Genomic DNA, 15,034 nt, shown 5'->3' with positions numbered 1-15,034 from the left:
AGTTTCCAGGTGTTGGAAATGATTAGAGGCTTTAGAGGAAGCCATGTAGTAGCATCACATTTCCTCACCTCAGGCATCTTCTCCTTCCATAGGGAAAGGTCAAGCTCTCACTGCTAGAGCTTCGACCTATGGGTCCACCTGGATTCTAGATTCTGGTGCTTCTCACCATATGACACACACTCAGCAGTTGGTTACTTCTCTTGCCTCTTGTGCTATTTCACAGATTGTAGTGGGTGACTCAGTTCAGCTTTCCGTCTTGGGTTCAGGTTCTTTCTCTTTGGATGGGGGTACTCTACAGGTTGTTCTGGTTGTCCCTGACATCTCGACGAACTTGCTGTCCATTTATCAGATTTGCTACTCTGGCTCTGGTAAGACAGTTGAGTTCTCACCACATGATGTGGCTATTCGGGACCTCCATGACCCTAATTTGGTTGTGGCTACTGGTAGTGTGGATTCTGCATCTCGTCTCTACAGATTTGATGAATTTGAGCCCTCTTCGGGTACAGGTTCATCTCTCATAGCACATGCAGATTCAGTGAGTAAGCTTTGGCATGAGCGATTGGGCCATGTCAATTACAGATATCTTCAACAGATGAGTACATAGGCACTTGTTCTTGGGCTCCCACAGATTTCTTGCACTGATGGTGTTTGTCATGGTTGTGTGCTTGGCAAGCATCACATAGATCCCTTTCTAAAGGGAAGAGCCTCTCGTGCTTTGGCTCCCTTGGAGTTGATTCACAGTGACCTCATGTCATTTCCCACTCTTTCTTTTTCAGGGGCCAAGTATGTACTCACATTTATTGATGACTTCTCCAGATGCACATGGGTGTACTTTCTTAAGTACAAGTCTGATGTCTTTGATTCATTTCGAATCTTCAAGACATATGTAGAGAAGCAGTCTGGCTGTTCTATCTGGTGGATACATACAGATAATGGGGGGGAGTATGTGAATCAGGCTTTCAAATATTTTTGCACTGAGCATGGTTTGTAGCATCAGTTTACTGTTCCCTACACCCCTCAGCAGAATGGTGTCGCTAAACGCAAGAATAGAACTTTACGGGAGATGGCGAATTGTATGATTTAGTCCAGGTCCATGGATTCATCTTTTTGGGCTGAGGCAATCAATTGTGCCAACTATGTTCAGAATCTAATGACTCACAAGGCCATTTGACATATGACTCCTGAGGAAGCTTGGTCTCATGACAAGCCAGATGTTTCCTTTTTTCGAGTGTTTGGTAGTGAGGCATGGGCCTTTATTCCTGATGCTAAGAGGAAAGCCATGGAGTGGAAGAGCCGACCACTCATTTTTGTTGGCTACTATGAGGATGCTAAGGCGTACAGGTTATTTGATCCTGATTCCAGAGAGGTCATGTTTCGACGGGATGTTCAGTTTGATGAGCGTCTTCCCACAATGGATACCCCAACTCCAGTGTCTACTCCTTTGCCTCCTCCGGCCTCTGCACCCCTTCAAGATCTTTTTGAGGATGATTCTGATGATGGTGCTGATGATCCACAATCCCCACCTCCCCCTGCTCCACCTCAGATGCCCAAGTGGGCTCACCTTACTATTGAGGCAGCAGGTCCTATGGTTGGTGATCCTTCAGATACTCGTCACACTCATTCTCATACTGTGGGTTCTAGTCTTTTGAGTCATGCTATTTCAGATGATCCTCAGAAGTTTTCAGAGGTGACAGGTCACCCTGAGTGGGATTATGCTATAGAGAAGGAGTATTCTTCTTTGATGAGGAATCATACTTGGGATCTCTATCCTCTTCCTAAGGGCAAAAAGATGGTTAGGTGTCGCTGGTTGTTTCGCACTAAATATGCTAATGATGGTTCCATTGATAAGTACAAAGCCCATCTTGTTGCGAAGGGGTTTTCACAGGTTGAGGGTATTGATTACTCTGAGACATTTGCCCTTGTTGCCAAGATGAATTTCATTCGCTTTGTACTATCTCTTGCAGCTTCTCGGCGTTGGCCTGTTTTTCAGATGGATGTGAAGAGTGCCTTCTTGCATGAGGATCTACAGGAGGAAATCTACATGGAACAACCTTAGGGATTTGTGCAGGATAGTTCTTTGGTTTGCAGACTTCGACATTCATTTTATGGTCTCAAACAGGCCCCTCGGGCTTGGTATGAGAAGATGGACTCTTTCTTGCTCTCCATTGGGTTCTCTCGTAGTCATTCTGATTACACCTTCTACATTCAGCTTCTTGAGGGTGACATCTTGATTCTTGTGCTATATGTTGATGATCTTCTTGTCACGAGTAGCTCATCCTCTATGATTCAACATATTTAGCGTGCCTTGATGGATCAGTTTGAGATGACAGATCTCGGTCTTTTGCACTATTTCCTTGGTCTACAGGTGATTCAGTCTTCTGATGGGATCTCTCTCTACCAGCAGAAGTATTCTTAAGTGATTTGACATGCTTGATTGCAAGCCTTCTCCCACTCCATTTTAGTCAGGGGTTGTTTTGACCACCGCTTGCCCCACTCCTTCGGTAGACTCTACAATTTACAGGCAGTTGGTTGGTAGTTTGTTGTACCTGACTCACACACGTCCTGATATTTCCTTTGCGGTTGGTCTTGTCTCTCGATTCTCCCATGATCCTCATGAGAGTCATTGGCAAGCTGCCAAATGTATTTTGAGGTACATTCAGGGCACTAGTTCTCATGACATCCACTATACATCAGGGGAACCTCACATTGTTGGCTTCACTGACTCAGATTGGGCTAGTGATGTCTCTGATCGGAAGTCTACTTCTGGCTTTGTTTTCTGTCTTGGCTCTGGTCCTATCACATGGTCTTGCAAGAAGCAAACTGCTCATGCATTATCATCTACAGAGGCTGAGTACCAAGCTGTTATGCTTGCTAGTTAGGAGATCTTATGGCTTCGACAGTTGATGACTGAGTTTGGTTTTCCTCCTGATAGTCCCACTGTTCTTTGGTGTGACAATCAGAGTGCTATTCATATTTCCCGCAACCTGATAGAGCATCAGCGGATGAAGCACATTGATCTTCACATGCATTTCATCTGTCAGTTGATTCAGGATGGTGTTCTCATTCTAGAGTACATTCCCACTTCCGAGCAGGTTGCAGACATCTTCATGAAACCTTTTGCATCACCACGCTATCTTCAGTTATGCCCTACGCTTGGGGTGAAGGAAGTTGTCCTTGGGGGGTCTTTATGAGGCCTTCCTTCCTTCTTCTTCTTCTTTCAACATGTTCTTTTATCTCTTTTTGGAGAGTATTTTTTTTCCCACAAGGTTTTCTCCTTTCTCTCCATTTCATAGAGATTTCATTGTATTTGGGTACCTAATCAGGCCTTGTCGCCGGGACCCATCTTTCATGCTTTCAGTAGTTGCTCTAGGATTTAGCTTCTCCCTAAGGGGGTGTTAGAGTAATTGGGTCTTTACTTGATTAATTAGACATTATTTGTTTAATTCTTTAAGTTCCCAATTATCTTTTTACACTTAAGCTAACATTAGGTCCATATAATTAATTATTTTAATTAATTATTATGTGCAAGCCTAGGGTTTTCCCTTTTTAGGGTTTCTTGACCTACTAGAGGTTATTTTTTCTTTTCATTGTATTATCTTTTTACAATACATTTTTTGGTGAATTGGAGCTCTGATATTTTGAGAATATTTTTCCTATGTTTTGTATGTTCTTCACATTTTGCTTCATTGCTTCTCCTTGTAACAGGTTATTCGGCTTGCAGAAGATCTTCAGGCTACTGTGGGGTTGTATTTCTCAACTCCTATAATATGGGCTGAAATGAACCCACTTGCACACACATGGGTAATCAAAGACTAAATACCTTGATCCAGTTTGGGATTCTTCTTCCCTTTTGAGTATGCTTCCAAGTTGCTAGATATGTTCGGTTGAATTTTTCCAGAGGTTCTAAGTGTGGGTTGGGTCTCTATCTTTGAAAAGTTTAGGAATACTTATTCAAGTGGTGCTAAATACTGTGACAATCATACATATCACCTCTTTGCAAATGGAGAACTCTATGTGTGGGGTCAAAGTTTTATCCACTCTATTCTTCATACCACATCTCTCGCTATCCTTCCTCCGATATCCATTACCCTATCCAAATTCATCCAGTGTTATCTACGATCTTGCTTCATTCTAATCATCTATCCTAATTGTTTATTTATTCCACCATCTATCACTATCTATGATCTTGTTTCTCCTATCCATATCCTATCTCTATCCATATCCCCTTTTCCATCCTTGATCTTGATCAGAACTAAGGACAAAAACATGATTTCACAAAACTCTTGATGCATCTCCTCATAAGATACCTTCGTCTTTCTCCTATCCATTTCCACCTCAATGGTTCAATCATCCATTCATAATATTCCTTGTCTTGTTATACATTGGGGCAACCAAATACATCTTTCTTCTAATCCAAAAACTCCAAAAATCAGAAATGTCTAAAAAACCTAAAAATAAAAAAAATCAAAAGAACAAAATTGAAAATCAAAGCATTCACCCATGGTCCATCCATAAAATCAATAACATGAACCATATTGAAACCAAGCATCATATCGAAAATCAATCAACAACATCATATCAAGACTCATATCAACAATCAACTACCATATCAATCAACCAGAGTCCCATATCACAATCAATGACCCCATAATGAAATTACGTTTCATATCAATCACACAAGTATCATATCAAAAACCATTCAATCAATCGAGAATCATATCGAAATCAAGCATCATAATGCAATCAGGACCCATATCGAATCAAGAACCATATCGAATCAGGACTCAGATCGAATCAAGACCCATATCGACCTATTGACCCATATCGACAATTAGTTTGACCCATATAAACCTTTGAAACATATCGACACTTGAACCATATCAACAATCAGGATTCATACCAACGCGACCTCGGTGGACATGTGGGGAATGTACGCGTTATGCCCACATTAGTCTTCCTCACTTCTTTGATATTTATTTTTAATGAAAAATCTTGAAGTATGCAATCAAACTAATCACCTGTATTGTTAATCAATTCATCGCTCGAAATCTATTAAAATCAACATGTCTTATACAGGGATAGGTACACTCGAAACTAGATAGATCGGTCTTATACGTGGTACTCACTCTTTGAAACCAGACATTCTTATCAATCATCAAATAAATCAAAATAATGACATAGATCAATATGACTGCTGGATTTTGTTCTAGTTAGCCTTATATTTATCAATTGATGGTAGTACATGTTTCATGTTTCAAAAATCATAAAAATCAAAAAGTGCAATAAAAGCGAGTGGTGAAAACCTAGAAATAAGCTCTCTATTTGTGATAGAGTGATTCCTCCATCTATTTGTAAATATCATATCCACCCATCTGAGCCATCACCATAAATTCACAAATGCTTATCAATCCTGGACATACTTAGCGTAGTCATTGTTCTTGATTTATCTGAATCAGTTATCCAAATCATATCCCACCATGTCTTGGTGATTAGTGTAAATATCCATATTGAAGTAGTATCAACAGAAAGGGGCAAAATATTGACCTCGTTGGGGGCAGTTCACCTTGAGGGTTTTAGACATCAGACCAAACATGTAGCAAGACAAAAAGGATCAGAACAACCAACAAATGACAAAAACAATGCAAGATGACTAGATATCATGGAATTGAACTGATTGGAATTGAACAAAAGATCTATTTGCAAGATGTTTTACTTGACAAGAATACATTTCTAGTAGCATGCATTCTTACTTATGGTTGTTAATTATTTCTTATCATATCTCCTAAGTGACTCAAGGATGTCTCAACTACTAGAGAAGCAAGGAAGGAATGTGATATTTTCTTTGTCTTTTGTTTGGTAGTGAAGCCTTCTATTATGCAAATTTGTCTTATGACGTGATCGGGTAACATATCACTAAAGACATTTCAGATTTGTATAGGACAAAGGTTAAATCTTGTCTATTTTACGCAAGAAACGCTCGGGTCATCTTGGTTCAATTATACCTCGACACTTGTGTCATCTTGTAATATCAAAATCCATGTAAGTTATACTCAGGTCGTTATGGTTCAATTATACCATGATGCTTGTATCAACTTTGAACAAATCAAGGGCCGATGATGAAAACAAAGGAACCACTGGCACTTTTATCAAAATAGATAGAACATTGAGAACGAGAATGCATATTAAGCTTTGCATTAGTTGTACATCATTATCATCTTAATCTTTCATTAGGTTGCATATTATTTTAACCTTGCATTAGTATCATTTCATTATCATTATCATTGTCATGTCATTCTTACATCTCATATCATGCATCTCATTTTCAAAATACATCTCATTTTCAAGATACATCTCATCATCATCATCTAGTCACATTCATCATTGCATCCATCACATGCATATCTATCACATCATCATGGAATCTTTTTGACTTTCATATCTTCATCATTCATCTATCAACATCAACTTCAACATGTCTTATACATGATGTATCTTCCCTGAAACCAGATGTTTTGATTAGGTCTTATACGGGATATATCGTTCCTGAAACCAAATGTTTTGATCATCTTTGTCTTATACAGGAAGTTTTATTCCTGAAACCAGACTTGATCCCAATATTATCAATTCTATTAATTCATTTCATCTGATACATTATATCATGTCTTATACAAGATGTATCTTTCCTGAAACCAGATGTTTTGATCATGTCTTATATAGGATATATCTTTCCTAAAACCAGACATTTTGATCATCTTTGTCTTATAACAAGAGGTGTCATTCCTGAAACCAGACTTAATCTCAATCTTATCAATCTTATCAAACCCAAGAATGTCATCAACTATCCACTCTTCTATCTTTCAAATAGCATTCCTCTTCTTTTGAGAGATCATTCATGCCTTTAGTGCACGAACGATTTCCCGAGGGGGCATTATCATATCAAATCTCCATATCAATTTCATATCAGTTTCATATCGGCACCAGTTTCATATCGACTTTTCATATCAAATCAATTCTTCATATCTAGGGCATCATATCGAATCTCAACATCAATTTCATATCAGTCTCATATCGACATCAACTTCATATCGAATTTTCATATCAAATCAATTCTTCATATCTGAGGCATCATATCGAATCTTGACATCAATTTCATATCAGTCACATATCGACACCATCTTCATATCGACTTTTCATATCAAATCAATTCTTCATATACGGGGCATCATATTGAATCTCGACATTATCATCAGTCTCATATCAACTGATCAGTTTCATATCAGTGTCATATCAAAATCAATTTTTCATATCCAGGGAATCATATCGACAACTTTGGCAACAACATCATATCAAAAAAAGTTGATGACAAATTGAGCGTTTTTCTTTGAATCAACATGTGGTCACACGTTAACTCAAAGAGGGGAAAAATGTAGACACCTAAAAGTTGCACAACAAATTAAGTGAATTTTATTCATTTAATTATCCCCATTTCCTCCAATTAATTAAATTAAGATTTAATTAATATCCCTATTTCTCTAAATTAGCCTATTAATCAAATTAAAGATTTGATTAATATTTCCCTTCTTCTATCCTAGCCATTTAATTAAACTCGCATTTAATTAAAATATCCCTTATAGTCATTTAATTAAATTTACATTTAATTAAAATCCCCCCTCTAGCCATTTTAATTAAATCTACACTTAATTAAAACCCCTTTTACATATAAATAAATCTAAATTTATTTAAAAATCTCCCCACTTGCAAAATCCTACAAAAAATGCAAGTTGCAACCAACAATTGAAATAAATTAATTTTATTTTAATTAAATTTTATTTTTCCCCACCCACTTGCAAAATCCTAATCTCCCACTTGCCTCCTAAACCTCTTCTAAAGCCTTCTAGATTCTTTTAAACCCTTTTAATTAACCTAATCAACTCCTAATCATGTCCTTTCCCTAAATTTGAGCAAGTCACTTCTCAAATTTGGAAGAAAGTCTTCTAAATGCATGTAAGACTTTATTTCCTTCAAAAAGCTAACTTGTTGAGTTCCCCAAATTTGGAAGGACTCTTACAATTTTGTCCCCAAAGTCTTCCTAACCATTAATGGTTAACTCAACCTTCCCACATGCTTAGAGACTTTCTCTCTAACTTAACCCTCAGCTAACCCAAGGGTCTCATCAAGCACTAATGGCTTTGACCCTAGTTATCCTATTAACCCTTGCACAAGAGTTCACCCCTTGGGTAAAGGCTTTATCCATTGTTTATTCACTAACCTAACCATAACCTTACCTCCTAAGGTAACCTTCATGTCTCCTCAGGCATTTTATGCCTCATATATCTCCTCTCAAGCCCTCTCAAGGTGACATTTGTCAACTTGAGATTGGACTGAATCCCTCACATGGATTGACAACTTTCAATCCTAGCCCTTGTTGAGATTATTCAATCTCAACCCTCCATTGCCCTATTCTCCCTATAAATAGATCTCTCATTCTTCATTCTCCATATCAAGTTTTTATCCATCTACATTACAGTCTCATAACATTAAGCATATTATCTCTCTTTGATAGAATAATATTTTAGATCATTTTGATAGCATTATAATCTTAGATATATCATGTTAGCTTCATCTTAGTATCATTTTCATATTTGTTTTAGCTTCATATCAATATCTTGCACCATATCATTATCTAGTTTCATATCTAGATCATTCACTAGGATCATAGTTGCACCCATTTTGATCTCAGAATTATTTAAATCTCGTTCTCTAGGTTGTCATCTTGAGGATCAAGTGCTCTTCCAAGTGAGGGCCACCTTGAATCTTAGAGATCTTTAAAGATAGAGGAGCATGGAATGATTTTAAAAAGTTTTGATTCATTAACTTGCTTTGTTTTGTTTTGATTTCTAACTCTAATGAAATGTTTCATGTGTATGTTTGAAGTGTTCTTCTCTATTGGAGGTTGATCCCATGTTTCCGGCATATAGATATCATTTCAAAATAGGTTTAAAAGTATTTTTAATTGCTGGATCACATAGATTTTGGGTGATTTTTTGGGTACCCTTCTTCTACTTCTGAGTTGAGGTCTGCTCTTATTTTTTCCAACTCTCACTTTGTTCTATTACTTTCTTCAGTATGGGTGGTGATAGGAGTCATGTTGAGCCTCTTTCTTGTGAGGGGAAGAGGGGTTATGGATGGGTTTGGAAAATCATGGAGGAATGTAGGGTTACTCCTTACCTAGAGAAACTTCATAGCTTTGATCCACAAGAGACCTTGGTCTTCATTAATGGATAAAAGAATCATATTTTGTTTGACCATGGTAAGAAATTAGATATCTCAAACGACATTATTGGTCAAATCATTGGTTTGTCAACTAAAGGTAGAAAGGTCTTCCAAGATAGAAATGCATTGGAGGCAACCATTAACAATTTCTTTAAGGATGATGAGGAGGAGAAATTGGTCAAGGTCTCTTCAAGTGGATATGATTAGCTCTTTATCAAGCCTGTTGAAATGTGGCAACTGATCAGCAAAGTATTGTACACTCAGCACGTATCCTCGTCGGGGTCCGGGGCCGGGCTGGGCCCTGGATAGGGGTTCGGGGGTGGCAACCCTTGAGAAAAGTGGGGGTTCGGGGGCGGTAGCCCCCAAGAAAAAAAATTTTTGCCGTTTTTCGTTGATGAAAACCAACATTGTAATAAAACCCTAAAAAGGCCGACTTTGTTTGTTGCCCTAAAAAACGCATGTTATAAGCAGCTGGGATGCTTAAGGCATTGTAAGGTTGATGTACTATTTTTGCTGGATAATAACAAAGATTGGATGGCTGTGTATGGTGGACATAACCCATTGTGGGTGAACCACGTTAAATCTCTGTGTTATCTATGTCCTATTTTATTTCTTTATCTTTTGTATTTAAATCTGCATATAATTGTTAGTTCATATTTGCTTCAGACTTGATTGAAACCCTAACAAAGCCAACCTAGACCGATAATGCAGAGGTAGTTATGTGTTACTTCACTTTAGATGGTAGGTTCACTAACAATTTTTATTATCATTATATCATGTCGAAGCACCTTTGCCATAAACAATTGGTTTCATTTCCTTTTTACCTATTCGCTTCTCTTGAGTATAGCATCAAAAAGTATAGGAATAATGTAAAGCTTCCAATTCTTCATGAAGGTCCTATTTTCTTAATTATGGAGTAGGTGAAACCATTCACTATTTCTATTGAGTCTAAAATATCCTATAAAAATGGAAGAAATAGACGCCTTTTATTGTGCACCACTCAAATGTGAGCATAGATTTTGAAGGCAAAGAGGATGGCAAAGATTGGGTTTCAAAGGAGGAGCATAGGGCTTCCCTTGAAATGTATTCTAACCAACCTTCTAAGGAAGATATATACTAAGAATAGGAATCCCTCTAAAATGAGAGTTACACCCCAGATTTCCTAGATGGGAGGATCCTTTAGAAGTGAATTGGACGGGGAGGAGGAAATGGTTTCTACTGCTAAGAAGGGGAAGAAGAAAATTAGGCTTGGTGAGGAGGTTAAAAAATATAAATGTATGGAGAATGTGCATGCTTCTATTAAGAAGGAGAAGAAGAAAATCAAACTCCATGATAAGGTTGAGAAGGAAAAATCTAAAGGTAAAGAGAAAATTGGGGATTCTTGGAAAAACCTACAATGTTGAAAACACCCATGTTGATCAAGGTCCCTCCTCACAAGATCTTTGACAAGGCTTTAATTTCATAAATTCCAACATGCACAACATTTACAGTGTTCTGAGTCTATCTAAGGAGGGGGTTGTGGGTTATTTTAAGCTAACTAAATGGTTATTTCTCAAAATTAATCAAATCAATGCTTTTGATTAAAGATAAAATAGGTTTTTAAGGGACCCAAAACCCTATATACAAAATGTTGTCATAAGGATGTTGGCATTATGTTTTCATTGATGTCAACCAGTATGGAATGGTCACCGGTGAGTAAGTAGTTGTGACTGATATGGATGAAGTAAGTAATGATGTCAACTGGTATGAAGGATGGAGTGTGTAAGTAGACAGAAAAGGTATGTTACCGGTACACATGAAGTGCAACATCTACTGGTAAAGAAAGACCATCGACAAGAAAGCAAAGAAGAAAAGAAGAACAGAGGGAATGTGATCACCGATAGACAAAGAGAAGTATAATGCAATTGGTAAATGGATTTAGTGGATGGACCAACATGTTTGATGGAAGGTCAAGTTGATCCACCGGCAGAGAAGAGGTCCGTAGGTATGAAGGTCCACTGGTGAAGTTAGGTTATACTAGTAAGGTGAGTTGAACCGGTAGTATGTCTTGATTAGTGAAGGATGTCAAACCAACTTTGTAGTCTGAGCATAGGTGGATGTCGACAAGCATGACAGGTGGAAACTAGGTGGCGAGCATGCAGAGGTCGGTGAAGTGCTCATCGACGTAATAGTTGACAAGCAAGTCGACATTAATGAAGAACCCACAAATCATGGGACAATAGCAGAATGTGGTGGCTCAAAGGAGACAGAGTGGCATGGTGATTGAAGTGACGTTGCAAGATGATCCCATCCTTGTACTTGTTGGCTGAAGGAAACAACCAAGCCATTTAAGGTGATTGACAAAACAATACCGAAGAGCATGTTGCAGACATCTAAAAATAGAAAACATGCATTGGAAGGAAAGGATATGGCGGTTTTATTAGATATGATGCAAATCAGATACGGATTGAGTTGGTAGAGGAAAACCCTATCACGCCATCATTTGAATGTTGCTTTTGGCGGGAACCCTCAAATATAAATACGTGAACTAGAGACTAAAGATGAGGATATTGGATGCGAGTTGAGAGTAAGAAGAGAGATTATCTGTTTGAGAGTTCCTTCACAAAGAGTCAGAGTGTGGAGTTAGCAAGTTGAACCAATGTGAGGCTCTAACCGATAGAGACAAAGCAACCGATAAGCTGTTATAGTCTTAATAGTCAAGCGTGCTGGTAAGGAGTGAATGGTTAGGAAAGCATCCAAGTGTGACATTGTGAAGTGTGAGGTTTAGAGAAAGAGAAGAAAGGTTGGGAGTAACTGGTAAGAGATCAAAGAGAGCAATCTAATAACTGGCAGTAGAAGGACTGGTGAAACAAAGGAAGGTGATAACCGACATACATCGATTGATCAGGTGTTGTAGAACTTATTTGCAACTAGGTGCTATCATTGCATTAAAATTATATTTCATTGTATTACACTGAGTTGGTGCTTGGTGCCCTAAAATCAATAGGGGTTGGTGCTTCTTGGGTTGGTGCCCTAAATCATTTGTAACCTGTTGTTTCATTGTGAGGCTAGATTCGAGCACTAGACTCCATAAGCATTTTCCTCATACATCTTGTTTTGTGGGTTATACATTTGTGTGTTTGTCTCTTTTGATATCCTCTCATAACTTACCAGTTTGATTGCTTAGTGTTTAGGTTGTTAACCGATACTCAAAGCTTGGTTTAAAGAGAAAAGATTTTTTAGGAACCGTTGATTCACCCCCCCTCTCATTGGTACATTGTGTTCAACAATTGGTATCAGAGCATATGTTCCCAGTTGATCAAAGCTTTCTCTAGCTTGGGTAGATTCTGGTCAAAGAACACAATGGAAAGAAATGTGTCCGCCTCCTCAAAGCCCCCATGTTTGATGGATCTAACTATGCCTTCTGGAGCAGAAGAATGGAGACCTATCTTTCCTCTCTTGGTTTTGATTTGTGGATGTCTGTCAAGAATGGGTATACTATCCCTAGTGTTCCTCTCACTGATCTAGATGATAAGAAGGAATATAAGAACACCACAAAGGCTAAACATGCTATTCTAAGAGAGAGCCTAATCTGGAGCTCAGCATAGAACGATCCAGTTGGGTGTTTCCATTTGTGTTATAGAAGCAATTCATCGACAGGCTTAACACTGGGAATGATAATTCTGGTAAGGAAAGGTATTGATTCTCGTACTAAAGGCAGTAGAGCACCCCCCCATACTCTACTCAATCAACAAGCAGTGGCATTAAATGTCCTCACGCTTGACACTCGTTAAATAGCCTTAGTGCATGATTTAGACACCTTGTGACTAAGCTACATTATGTCATCGCACAAACATGGATTAGGCACCAAAAGCAAGGGGAAGGGTGAAACAAGGACAACAACCCCAGATACAGAGCCAATTGACCGAGTCTCAGAAGCATCACCTCCAAAATTTAAGCAGATTTAGTTGCTCGAGTGGGAGAATTTGAACTTGAGTCAGTCAATCCTTCGACAACACCCATAGTTTAATCACCCCGAGACCAATGGCCTTCGGTCAAATGGGATCAAGAAGAACCACCGTGCACCCTCGGACATGGAAGGAAAACAATGGTAAGCTTGTTGTTGCTTCTATCATGGATTTGGGGACCTAAAGGATGCTTTGATAGTAAAATACAAAAGGTCGACTTCAGTCCATATGCCAAGTTGAATGAAGAGTGTTAGATAATGAGTTTGTCAAACTCATACACTGTGCATCCACTAAGGAGACTTGGTATAAATTGCAGAGATTATTTGAAGGAGATGCCAAAGTCAAAGAGGCCAAGCTGCAATCACTAAGAGGTTAGCTTGAAGGCTTGAGGATGAAAGATGAAGAAAAGATTGCAGATTACCTTCACAAAGTAGATGAAACTGTGAACACCATCAGAGGACTTGGAGAGGAAATTGTTAATGAAATTATTCTCAAAAAGGTACTTAGATCTCTCACATCTAAGTATGATACTAAAATCCAAGGATCTGGAAACCTTCACAATGGATGAGTTATTTGGCTCCTTAACTGCCTATGCAATGAGGACAACTGGTGAAGCATCTTAAAGGAAAGAGGCAACCTTCAACTCCATCAAAAAGGTCAAGGAATAGGTTGCTCTTAAAGGATCTAGTGAAGAAAAAATTTGTCAAAAATCTCAAGAGAGGATCCAGTAAGTATTATGGTAAAGTTGGACACTTTACTGCAAAATGTCCCTATAATGAAATTGATGGAGATGAAGAAAGAAGTTTTGGCAGACCTTTCAGTAAAAACAAAGAGAAGAAAGTTTACCGGCAATAAAGAAGAAGCTACCAGAAGCAAAAAACCTATATACCATTGCAGATGATGCCACAGATGAAGAGAGTGCATCAGAAGATGACTGCCATGAAAATGAAAGAGAAGTTAATCTCTTTATAGCACTAGATGAACCAGTTGTGGAAGAAGAGGAAGATGAAGACATTAAAGTTGAAGTGGATCTAGAAGGTGAGCTCATAAGTGTTCTTGAGGAGTTAAGTAAGACAAGAAGAGAACTCAAGAAAGTCAAGATTTTTGGAGTAGAAGAGCAAGATCACTTGAAGCAATCCCTGGATGAGTCTAATCAAGTTATCTTTGACTTGAAACTCCAGCTGGAAGAAGCCAAGATGATATGTGAAGTTACATCTCTGAAGCTCATAAAGGATCTTGAAAAGAGTAAGGATGAATTGAAAATGAGGAGCAAATATGAGGGTAGCACAGAAGCCTTGGACAAGATGTTGAGCAAATAGAAGTAATCTAAAGATACCAGTGGCTTAGGATTTGAAGAAAGACAAAGTTAAAATAGCAAAGATACATCCAGTTAGGAGATACAATTGACTTCTTCAAATGAAGGTGAAGAGAAGAAAACCTTTACAGTAAGAAAGGATACCTGTAAGAAGACTTATGTAGAAGCTGTTAGAAACCACTATACAAACTGGTATACACAATCAATGAATTTAAGACCACACTCAATGTACCAGAATACAGATCTTAGGAGAAATGCAAAGGTTGATCATGAAAGGTTCACTAGAGTTAGCAACATGAAAGGAAGACCCCCAGTGAGACAGGCGTTTGCAGGACCAAGGCAACCTAACCGGTGTGTTCCAAACTTTCATGGTTATTGTTACCGGTGTAACAAATTTGGACATAGGTTAGCTAACTCTAGATTAATGAACAAGTCCACTTTAAGTTATGAAAATAGAAACTCTTTTGTTTCACTTCGGGAGATGAATGTCATCTGATAT

Source organism: Cryptomeria japonica, chromosome 4, assembly GCF_030272615.1.
Source record: "Cryptomeria japonica chromosome 4, Sugi_1.0, whole genome shotgun sequence".
Classification (NCBI taxonomy): Eukaryota; Viridiplantae; Streptophyta; class Pinopsida; order Cupressales; family Cupressaceae; genus Cryptomeria; species Cryptomeria japonica.
The sequence above is the reverse complement of the archived record's forward strand: the minus strand, read 5'-3'. Positions refer to the sequence as shown.